This window comes from Zerene cesonia, chromosome 4 (genome assembly GCF_012273895.1).
Source record: "Zerene cesonia ecotype Mississippi chromosome 4, Zerene_cesonia_1.1, whole genome shotgun sequence".
Classification (NCBI taxonomy): Eukaryota; Metazoa; Arthropoda; class Insecta; order Lepidoptera; family Pieridae; genus Zerene; species Zerene cesonia.
Genome location: NC_052105.1, coordinates 1541413 through 1553437, shown reverse-complemented (window position 1 = coordinate 1553437; position 12025 = coordinate 1541413). Strand labels below are relative to the sequence as shown.

At 32.9% G+C, this 12025-nt stretch overlaps 1 protein-coding gene across 1 annotated transcript in view; it reads right to left on the bottom strand.

The window, feature by feature from the left end:
* LOC119839597 (acetylcholine receptor subunit alpha-like 1) overlaps positions 1-11116 on the bottom strand; it is a 192919-nt gene extending 181803 nt beyond the window's left edge. Inside the window, exons 1-2 of the mRNA XM_038365977.1 lie at positions 10934-11116; positions 10584-10773 (exon numbers count right to left, since the gene is read on the bottom strand). The gene's annotated coding sequence lies outside the window, so the exon portion shown is untranslated. The remainder of the gene's footprint in view (positions 1-10583; positions 10774-10933) is intronic.
* Between the last annotated feature and the right edge of the window lie 909 nt (positions 11117-12025).

Below are 12025 nucleotides of genomic sequence, written 5' to 3'. Positions count from 1 at the left end.
AACGAATTATCAAACAAAACGATTAAATAAAAATCTCTAAAACAACTTCTCGAATACTACAATTGCCTAACACCTACCATTTTCACAGCCGACACACCGTCCCCAAATCACTCCACAAAAACACCTGAACCGAGCAAACAAACTCGAAAAATATCCACCAGATCGTAAAACTAGCTACGTTATCACATTAGACCTATATCCGTCAATTCCCTTCCACAAAACATCCTCATATAATGATATTAGCCACCACACGTGCCCGCGTCGATATAACTTGTACGTACCTTTGTGAGGTGTGTTCGCCGTCCGCATTTATTCAGCCTCTTTTCAAATACCCGGTTTGCTACGCGTTACTCAAATAAATACTCACATGGATTAAGACGCCAAATTCAATATACATGATTTCTGTATTAAGTGGCAGTGATGTTTCAGGGAATTTCTTATTTACACGTGCGGTACTAAGTGTGGGAAACGTAGTGTTAAATACAAGCTGAGCGTTAAATTACCGTTATTGGGTCTTAGCTTAAAATGTGAATTATAATACTAATGTGTTTCTGTTCTTGAACAACCATATTTATATACATCACTAGCTTACCCGGCAAACGTTGTTTTGCGTTACTCTTATCATTTAGGGGTATAATAAATATATGTTACGTTATGTTAGGTTATGTTATGTGGACCTACTCGACACACATACAATATTTTATGCGAATCTGTCTAGCCGTTTCGGAGGAGTATTTAAATTTAACACTAGAATTTTATACATATACAAGAGACGTATTTATTTGTACACTATTTATAAAACAAATATAATAATCTCGAATTAAAACTACATACTCGACGACTAAACGACTTGACCTGTTAGAACCTGGAAATCTTTGGACCAGGATTAGTCACAGCTACTACATACACATCCACTAGCTTCTCTTTCTACTACTGGTAGGAAGCTAGTTAGTAAACTTTAGTGATTATTATAGCAGATTTTAATAACAACTTCTGGTACAATCTCCATTAAAACTAGATATGATCAGACCTGTTATACAATAAGTAGTTGTGATATTTGGAGTATTCGATAATTATGTGTATTATATAAACATTAATTAAGATGATTATTTTATGTTACAGACATATCAAGAATTAAAGACCTGCGCTAATTAAAAAAGCCTTGATTACCAGACCAGATAAAAAATGATAAAGTAATGTGTTTTAAATAAAAGTTTAATACTTTTTAAAGAACTCTTAACACAGGTTCTTGTCAAACTTTGTCAAGCAATACATTAAACAATAATAAATTATAAAGACGAGAGATTTGTTGAAGAATTCATCTGTACCGTTAGAAAAATGCATCTATACCTACGGAGTACAGGCTTTAATTTTTCCGGGGTCAACCCGGGAATAGACAGCACAAGTTGCTAATAAAATGTTACTAAATTTAAATCGATAGTTCCCCGAAGTCCACTTAATATAAACCTGGATGATTATATGCAGGTTGCAACATAATCGCCAATTTCCATGTTCCAAGAAAGGGTTTTAATCGTTGTTTGAACGTGTTTTGAACAAGAGTTCGAAGAAGCGAACTTACAAATCTCATGAATAAAAACAAAGTCTATTTGATAGTTCACGAAATAATATTTTATTATGAAACTTAGGCAACTCTGGGCGTTCGAGAACTTTCGACCATTACAAGTAAGTTTAGGTAAAAACAGTTGCGTATAATAACACTATAAGAGTTGATAACATTATTTATTGAAACAAACAATGAATGTAAGATAATATTCGAGTTAACAACTTTGATGGCGTGTGATGATGAAACGTTAGATGTTTTATGTGATAGTTGGGAAAGGAGCTGGTGGTTCGCCTGATGGTAAGCGACCAGCTCCGTTCGTAAACATATGCAAAGACTATGTGCCCGTGTGAATGGATGGCCAACTTTACTGGATCTCCTATTCATAAATAAAGGACTGATAAAGGGAAAGAAATATAGGACAGGGAATGGTAAGAAAAAGGATATAGACTTTCGGCGAAATGCAGTAATTTACTAAAAATATGTTTAGCCGATTTAAAGATAAATCTTGGCAAATAAATAGAAATTAGAAGAACTTATATACTTACTAATAGTGATTTTATGTTATTGAATACTAGATGCTTGACCCGCTTTAGCCAGAATAGAGACTGATTTCGTAATATTTTGATTTACTGTAACTGCTGTAATGCTAATAAAAGCAGAGACAAATCCAATAAATTGGAATATGTTTATCCATTGAGTTATAAATACAACTTGCTTGACTATCTGTTATAATGTAAGTATTTTTATTGAAATTCCATTAAAGTATACCAAATTATCAAAATTGTTCTATGGATCAAAAACTTCATTACTCTTACTAAAATATTTCTGTGTTACAAGATGTCCTAAACTTTTATCACTCAATGTTACTTTTAAAAGTGTATACAGAATGCCATCAAATTGTTTGCAAGTTACTATAAACATTTATATTATTTGTCTCACATCTGTCTTACATACTTCTCGTTTAAAACATATTTTTAAGGTTACAAACAATCTATTGTATCTAATGAAACATATGTTTCGATATAAATATAAATAAATATAAACAATTATCTTTAAAAAAATAATTGTAGCATTTAATTTTCAAAGAAAAGAAAAATGCCAAAAAAGTAAAAAAGCAAGTAAATGATTTATAAATATTTCTTATATTCTTTAATTTACTAGCTGTTCGCCCGCGCTTCGCCCGGGTACATACATATATAGCTTATGTCACTCAGTTAAGTAACAGCACTCTAATTGCGAAAGAATTTTTGAATCGGTAGTTTTGAGTTTATCCATTACAAACAAACAAGCAAACAAACAAAAATACAAATTCTTTCTCTTTAAAATATTATTTTAGTTGTAGATTATCAATAAATAAATAAGATAAAAGCAAGTATTAATAGGTTAATAGCCTAAATCACAACCAACACAACGTTAAATAGTTAACTATTTAACGTTTATCGATACTAATCAATAAACATAACTAGACTATCCAAAATTATAAATCAACACATTAAACAATTACGAAGCATAATTATAGTGTAATGTGTTCCATTATACAAATAATGGTTATAGATTGGCACGGTACATACAATTTACATACTGTAGTATCTATTCCGATACCTCCACGCTGTCTCCTAACAGCTGAAAACCCTTCACTGGAAAATCGATTACACTAATAATCGAATCACGATTCGTCTAATCGATTCACTGAAGATAGGCGATACTTCCGATTTTGGCTTTACGATTTCCTCAGCGGATACAAGATTTCCTATACAGGTAATCATTTATCCGCCGTTTCAATAGTGTGCACGTCGAGGGATTTAACTACGAGATTAATTAATCGAAATAGGTATTTGGTAATGGCGCAAGTAATGTTGTTTTTGTACATGCAATTTAAATTTTAGTTATGAATCGAGAAGTATTGTATAACATTTTCGAAATAAAAGTTTTCTGAATAGCTCGAATGATCCGGAATTCGAATTTTTATTAGATGAAATATGATGTACCTTGTAATGTCAAGAGATGCCTCAATGTTTAATTTTAAAATTGGAAACTGTTGCCTATTTTAATACTAAATATCTAAATTACCTTTAATAGAGTTATGTTGGATTTTTAAGATTAGCTAGTTCGATGATGTTAGATATCGATAAATAAATTAATTTTATACATTTTACTCGCTTCTGACCGCGGTTTCGCGCGCGTTAAATTAGAATTAGTTTAATAGATGTAATCGTAAATATAAACCTTCCTCTTTAATCACTCTATCCATTAGAAAAATCAAATCCGTTGCGTAGTAAACATTTGAGCATACATAAGGTACAGACAGAGAAAGTCTTTCTTTTATACTATGTAATGATACAGCTGACTTTTTTGGTCATTTTCATATCCGCAATAATAAACAGCACCCAAATTATCACTCGTCCTTATACAGCGTGTTTTCAACACAACAACGATTTATATAATATTTCCTGTTATTGCTGCAGAGGAACACTCGCTACGAAATAAACAACATTTAATAGTAGAACAATTAAATTTATGTCTTCCATTAAGGACATTCTGCAAAGGAAACTAAAAGGGTTAAGCGTTTAATTGTCTAAAACAGAAATAATTGCTGACTTTATTAATTTAACTTTCAGTGTAAATTGTTGCTTTCAATGAAGTCACAAGGAGAAAGGAATATAAAGTCGCTATAGACTTATTTTGTAATGGCGATCCGATTTGCGGTGGTTGCAGTAGAATTATAAATATACTAGTGGCCCGCCCTAGTGCTATATTATGCACGTTACTTACGTATAAATCTTTATTGAATCACTCTATACATTAAAACGTCGTATCAAAATCCGTTGCGTAGTTTCAACGCTCTAAGCCTATATATAGACAGACGGATAGCGGGACTTTGTTTATACCTAGTAGTGATAAAATTTAGACAGATTTTTAATAAATAATTAATTAGTCATAGCGAAAACACAGTCTCACACGAAACGTCCAGTCCATGAAATGTTATATTGTCGCATTAATGCGGATTAGTTTTTGTTCAAGTAAGGCAGCTTATTTATATATAATTTAGATAAATACTTGGTAACAAACAAAAGAGTTCAATTAAAAAAGTTTTGTTATCAATTGAAGAAATACAAAGGCACTGAATGTGACTACACGAGAGTAGACGTTCCATAAAAGTATCCGATACTGAGTTAGAATTAATAAAAAAACCAAATGATGTGACAATAGCAAGGGACGTGGAAATGCTTCGGACAGGGGTACTTTAATAAATATTCAAACGGAGGTTCTTTGGGTGCAAACGACGGGGGTGGTCCACCCTCGCGATTTATCTTTGTTGAATTAAAAATAAACGCAGATAACCTACGTATAAGATTTTGTGTCGTCATATTTGTGAATTTAATTTATAATTCTTGTTTGTTTTTTCTTTTATGCTATGCGGAAAAAACAAACATTAATTTAAAAATGTACCAAATAATTTGTACAGATTTTCCCGTAACGGCAAAACGGGTCCCTATTAATCAGACTCCGCCTGCCTGTCTGTTCGCCAGTCACCAGGATGTATTTTATGTATTACAATAGTGAGACAGTTGAAATTTTCATTGTTAATGTATTATTGTTGCCGCTATAACATCGAATATTAATATTAAATTAACATTTTTTTTTATTTTAGAGTAATTGACATTACATTTTGTTTATTATACTTCAAGTATTTTTGCCTTTTATTCTATCGTGGACATAATGCATTAAAATATAGGACCGTCTACCTTCTATAAAACATTAAATTATTTAAGGAAAATCCCGTATTAAATCCCCTTTATTCCTTATCCCGATTATAAAAACAAAAATAAAGCAAATACAAATGACAAATATGCCAAACGACCGCATCAATCTTAAACTCAGAACATTTTCATTTCCTTGAGGTTATCTTACAAACGAAATGCCTATTATATATTTTAATTCCTCGCTTGTTACGTAGATAGCAGTCCATTTGACTTGCATATTACACCATGAACGGAATATCGCCCTCAAAGCGACAGTCCCAGTAACAATTCCGGATACAATAAACCCTGGTTCTTGCTGACTCAACAATGTAGTCGATAAGTCGACGGTAGAAATTCTCATATTTGGTGCTTTGTAACAGCTGTCGGTCGCTAACCGCTTGCTGATGTTAGATAAATCCTTTCTGGTGAAAATTATTTGTGCGAATTGGATATTTTTGTGTTGTTCATTGTATGCTAACATTAGGTTGGAAGATTGAATGACTTTGGCGATTGCTTTTGTATATAAGAACTTCTGTACGAACGTAACGTAATCAGTGAATGTCATTAATATTTTTAACATTTTACTATAATGATAAATTAATAATTTTGCTTTACGAAAAAGTTTGTTTCATATATACACACTTTAAGAATACTGTTATTGTGACTGTCCCGTCACAGAATATATTTAAACACACACACAGTAACGTTACCCACATACGAGAATAGAGGACAGGCATTGTTATGAAACAAGGAACAGACATAAAATATAAATGCCTGCTCTCTAGCTTTCTTAAGTTAAAAATTCATTCATGGGTCAAGGTATACGCTTTTATAATAAAACTTCTGATAGTATCAGTAATATAAAAATTTGATAGTAGCTATTAAAAAATTATTGGGAGAGTCTACTACAGCATTTATGAATTTATGGAAGATTGTAGTCCATGGAATGTTGTCGCTTAAGAATCACAGGACAGTGGAATGATTTTAAAAGAGCAACTTCAGAGGCCGGCTCTTCTCTGTAGACACTGGTTTCCGAACCAGTGGTAAATTATTATTATATTCCTGTATTATGACGATTCAAAATCGGTTCTAAATGAAGTCTAGTTGAAGAAATAAATGTTTGAGTTGGAGTACATTTATGTATCGCATATCATGAAATAGATATTATCAAGTATAACATATATTAGAAAAATGTAAGTAACTTTAATAGTACTTCGAAATTTTTATATCGAAATTTTTCAGTGAACTGCACTATTGCTTCATAGTATGACAATTTCCAAGGTAAAGTTTACAAGTACGAATCCTTTCAGGTGCTTTTAGACGACTCAAAGCCCGCACAGGGATCAAACGAAGTGCTTATGACCGACGTATATGTAAAATTCCATATTTGTTTTATTACAACAAACTCTGAACCATAGGATTACAAAGTTGAGGAATCCCAGTGTTGGCAAAGCAGTTTAATCCGCCCGAAATATGCTAGCTTATTAGGAATTTGTACGTTTCGTTTCGCATCTTAAATGTAAAACAATTTGTTCTGGAGTTGGGATTAGTTGTTTTTTTTTAATAGAAATTAAATGAAAATTGATTATAATAAAATATGTGTATAATCTCCTGTTCAGAGTTACAAAAATATATGATATGTAGACATGTTTGTATAAGTGTGATTAATTTTTAGAGAACATGTACGTTGTATGAGTATAAGTGGTTTTTGAGATTACGATTAGATATTTTTATTGTCATAAACAAATAATTATCTTCTTGTTCTTCTTATATATAAAAATCAATTGCTGTTCGTTAGTCTCGCTAAAACTCGAGAGTGGCTGGATCGATTTTGATAATTTTGATGCATTCATAATAGTCCAGGGAAGGTTTAGAAGGTAAAAAATACGGATAAATGTTCGAAAAAAGGTCAATGGCGTTGCGAAGTTCGCCGGGTCAGCTAGTTTCAGATAAAGGACTAGGTGTGACTGCATGTGTGTATAAGAATATTTAGAAATTAGATACGCTTTCCCAACAAAACATTGATTTTAATATGTTGACGGCTTTTTTTGCCCGGTTATTATGCCCCCCGGTTTTACCCACGCTGTACATAATGCCTATAGCATTTTTCAATATAAAATTAATTTTTAAAATAAATTTTTGTTCGCCGTTCAAACAAAATTTTCAGCTTTATGTTATTAGGTATTGTTTATAGGTATTAGATATAGATATATTATAAATATGTTACCTACAGTCTGTATAACGCGCATCTAAGTATTTGCTGTGACATTAGTCTTCAAGCCAGTGTGAGAAAAGCCCCTTTTATTTAAGAATTTGATTATATAACGACACCTGCTTAATAAAAACTCCATCTCCATAATTAACTTGTAAGGAAATTTTTATGAGATGCCATAAGATATCCGACTTTTGGATTGCTGTTACTAAAACATTGTAATATCGACCCCACAACCTTCAAAACCCATTTACTCATCCCCCATAAATTCATTTCCATAATACCTGAAAATTATGTAAAGTGACTTCTTAAATTACTTCTATTTTATACGAAGATTTTTGAATTATTTTATACCGAAAAAGGCAATGCTGTTTATTTTTAGTTGAAATTACAACTAAAACACAAGTATTAAAATTCACACTGACCTATCCCCTAAGTTAGCTTAACTTTACGGTACTTATGAAATAAAGTGTAGTTAATTAACAAAAAATATTCGCAACGTAGTTTTCATCGCAATTAACGTATGCAGCTGAATTCATAAGAGGTCCAACCTAGATAAAACAATGCATGACTTTAAAATTATTAGATTTCACTTTTTTTTTGTGTTGAGACATTGAGATCTAGAATGTAATGACAGATAGACACTTGCGTATTTATTAGTTTTTATATTTGTTATTAACACTAAGATTTTAATTAAGATTGGGAAATAAGACATTTTTGAAACTTTGGAAAAATCAATTCTTACAACATGACACACATTTAATTTTTAAAACAAGATGCCTTTTTTTCATTGATGGTTCAATTATTTCATATATAGGGTGGTCACAAAATATCGTCACGTTGAAATTAAAATTTTCTCAAAACCACAGCACTGAGTAACTGATGTATCAGTCATTAATTATTTTTCAACCGACGTCCCGAAAACGAAAGAGGTTCTAAATTTGACTGTTTTTTGCTTTAATACTCGATAGCTCTGTGGGTTTTCAACCAATTGACATGATTATTCTTTGTTTGATAGATGATTGGTCCCATCATAAAATTGTGAGTGGAACCTGCCCAGTGACGTCGGTGTCTTTTTTTGTACAAAATAAATTATTGTTGTGTAATTTTTAATAAAAATTGTAATATGTGTAATTTCTTTAGTAAAAATACAATGTTGATACACTGCCGTACCCTTAACTATAATATTTAAAAAAACTATAAATACTTTTATCAAAACTTTTTTTAAAGATTACATCACATTTCACCTTTAACGAATAACGTTTACGCAATTTGAAGTAATACCATCAACAACTACCCTCATACAGCATATAGAATGTAAATCTATGATAACAGTTTCACTGATATTTGATATTTAAACATTAACTTCTGTTCTATTACACAATAGTAATTTCAAGACCCAATTTTTAGTTTGAATGACCGAAACACACTACGTTTTACCGCAGAACAAAACTGGTATATCGTTGAAAGGTGAATTCAATAAAACGGGCAGGCTCTTACATCCGAGTTATTGATTTCAAACTCTGATTGGCTGTTGATTTGATTTGCCAATTGCATAGCCACTTATCGGTTTAGATCGGAAATTCAAGGGTAAATTTAATTTTTCTTGAGCTCCGGCGAAATGGAGAATTATTGGTTTTTTCTTCGCTTTTAAATTAAACATTGAATTTAATTTCAAACTTCGAAATTGTATAAATTCGTTTAAATATGAATTTGAGGACATGTTATATCTCGTGTGAGTTTCTATTTTATAAATTCGCGTAAGGGAAAAGATAGGAGGAAAATTTAAGAGGCAATTCATAATTTATATGAAAAGGTACAATAATTATTATAGGAAGTCAACAATGGAGGAAGCTTATTTACATAATGTTCAGTTATTTGATTTCTCAGAGCATTTATTTGTTTGTTTATCTAAATTAAACAGCAAACCGTTGGGCTTCGTAATGAATTGTTTCAATATTATTTATTTATATTGAAAAGACGTTAATTGGGTGGTAATTTATAAACAAAATTATCAAATAATAAGCATCAAGGGTTGCATTATCTATTTCTCTTAAACTTTTATGTTTTAATTAATAAAGTTTACACTTCCAACAGTTTTAGACACAAAATACAGTTTTTGAATATTACAAGTTAATTAAAAATAAAACAATATAATATAATACAGTTCTTAGTGAAGTCGCCTAAAACTAGATTAGTTTTCCAACCCGCTAGCGTGTCAATGCCTCCGATGTTTTGTATCAATTACCCGTTTTAGCATTAGTGTCATTTATTATCCGTATTAATCAAAATATACATACAAAGTACACAAGGAATATAGGTGTGTGGATATTTTATGATTGGTCTATAACCTTACACAGTAATTGCTGTTATTATACACACGTTCCGAGCAAGGTGAGTGCAGTTTGTACATGTTTGCTAAAATTGTTAAGTTTTTGAAATGTATGTAGAATATTTTGAAAAAGCACGCATATTAAATCCTCAAAATTATATTTTGTTCATAAAAAATTGTTTGTTTATGCTATTTTTTAATACTGTATCGGAGGATTTTATATTATATAATATACACGGCTTTAAATATGATATTATGTGAAACTTAGTTTTGATATTGGTTTTGATGTATGATATAATATATCTTATAGTTAATAACGGTTATAGTAATAAAGTTAACGCTATGAATGAATGCGTGAAATGAACGCGTTTAAAGTAATATTTTTAAATATACATCTTTAATAAAACGCTATTTTCAAGATCAGCTATGCAATTACTGTAATTATAACACATTAAGCATAATTTTAAATTTCGAGTGTGTGTGTTCTAGTGTGTTACCATACAAAAAAAAAAAAAACTAGAACGACCTCTACCAAAATTTTCACGTCTTTCATTGATTTTTCACTCGTGTCAGCAGTACGATTTACCCGGTTTCACGTTGCAGTACCCTTTTAAAAATTCAGAGAGTTCTATGTGTATAGAAATTAGGACACGTGGAGTATTATGTTGAGCGTGCGAGCGTTACCTATTTGAGAGTTGATGGTTTTGAGGTTAAAAGACAAATTGTACTTACAATGGAGCGCGAGGGGGCCACATAGCCGAGAGCGTACGAGATCGCACCCGCCGCTCGGCTGCGCCTCCTGGCTACCGCATCACGCAAACCCAAATAAGTCGCGCGTGCTACGACCGCGCGCCGTATAACCGCCAGCTTACTTGCGTCGCCGCCGCGTGCAGTCCACGTATCGCAACCCCCAACAGTCCGACTGCCAACAATTCACAAACAATCACTATCCATTCGTAAATAAGCAACCGTGCCGTCAAGACTTAGCCGGCACGCGTTCGCACGTTGTCGCATTGCAGGAGACGTCCTAAAGTCTCGCATGAATATTACATTTTACATTCTGGCGGATCGATGATACTCACATTAGCATGCCAGCGTAGCGTGTGTTAACTAATGTAAACAAGAACGATCATTGTCGTCACATGGGCCGGCCCGGCGAGCGTTGGCCGGGCCGCAAGCTGCCACCGCGGCGAGCGGCGTCGCAGGTGAAATGAGCGGCTTCGGTGCGGGGCGCGAGCGTCGGAGGCGACACGCGCGTTTGGCACTGCAGGCCGCCACTGAGGAGGGGCGGCCCGGGCGATCCCCGCGCGGACCCCCGCGCCGCCCTACCGCCATGTGCCCGGAGATCGGCTGCTTAGGGCTGCCCCTATAACGTTACACTTATCTAACATTTTCCTCGAGGTATTTCATTTCTCAATATAGTATTTGAAACTCAATAAATGATCATATGTATCATATGTAGCTATATATCATACTACATAATGTAACTCATAACATTTAAGCACAAGAAAACATCGCTACAGAGTATCCTGACAACGATTTACATCACCTTCCTATAATTTTCGAAAGCATTATCCTACTAAACTAATATACATAAAAATAAAGCCTTAAATATATAGCCGCAGCCCTTAAACATCAGTGGTGCGTTCGTAGCAAGCGAAGTATCCCGAAGCGAGCCGAACGCCGCGACTACGGGTTCGCCCGAACGCGCTCGACTGACGCCGCCCAGTCGATAAGGCCGTCTCCTCTCACTGAACAAAGACAGTAACCTATAATAATTACATTTAATTAAGGATAACCGTACTATTTCGTTGAAAAGTATATCGCAGTGCAGGTTTAATAGACATTTGATTCAGTTTTAATTGAAAAATCGTAACCACGTGCGCGCGCTCGTAGCGTCTCATAGTTACGCTACGGTAAGCACATGGCCGTGTTTAAATATTTTGCTCTGATATGAATTGCTGATAGTTTCGTTAAATGAAATACTATAATTAAAATATTGTCATTTTTTATTGCCTGCATATTGGTTTCTTTATGTAAAATTTTCACCGGATTTTATAATTTCATGTTTATTATAATATGAGTTTCTGTATCAATGAGATAGATTGAATAAAATGTCTTAATAGAATTTTTTCCTACATTATCTAATTTATCGACGATTTCTGTTATAACTT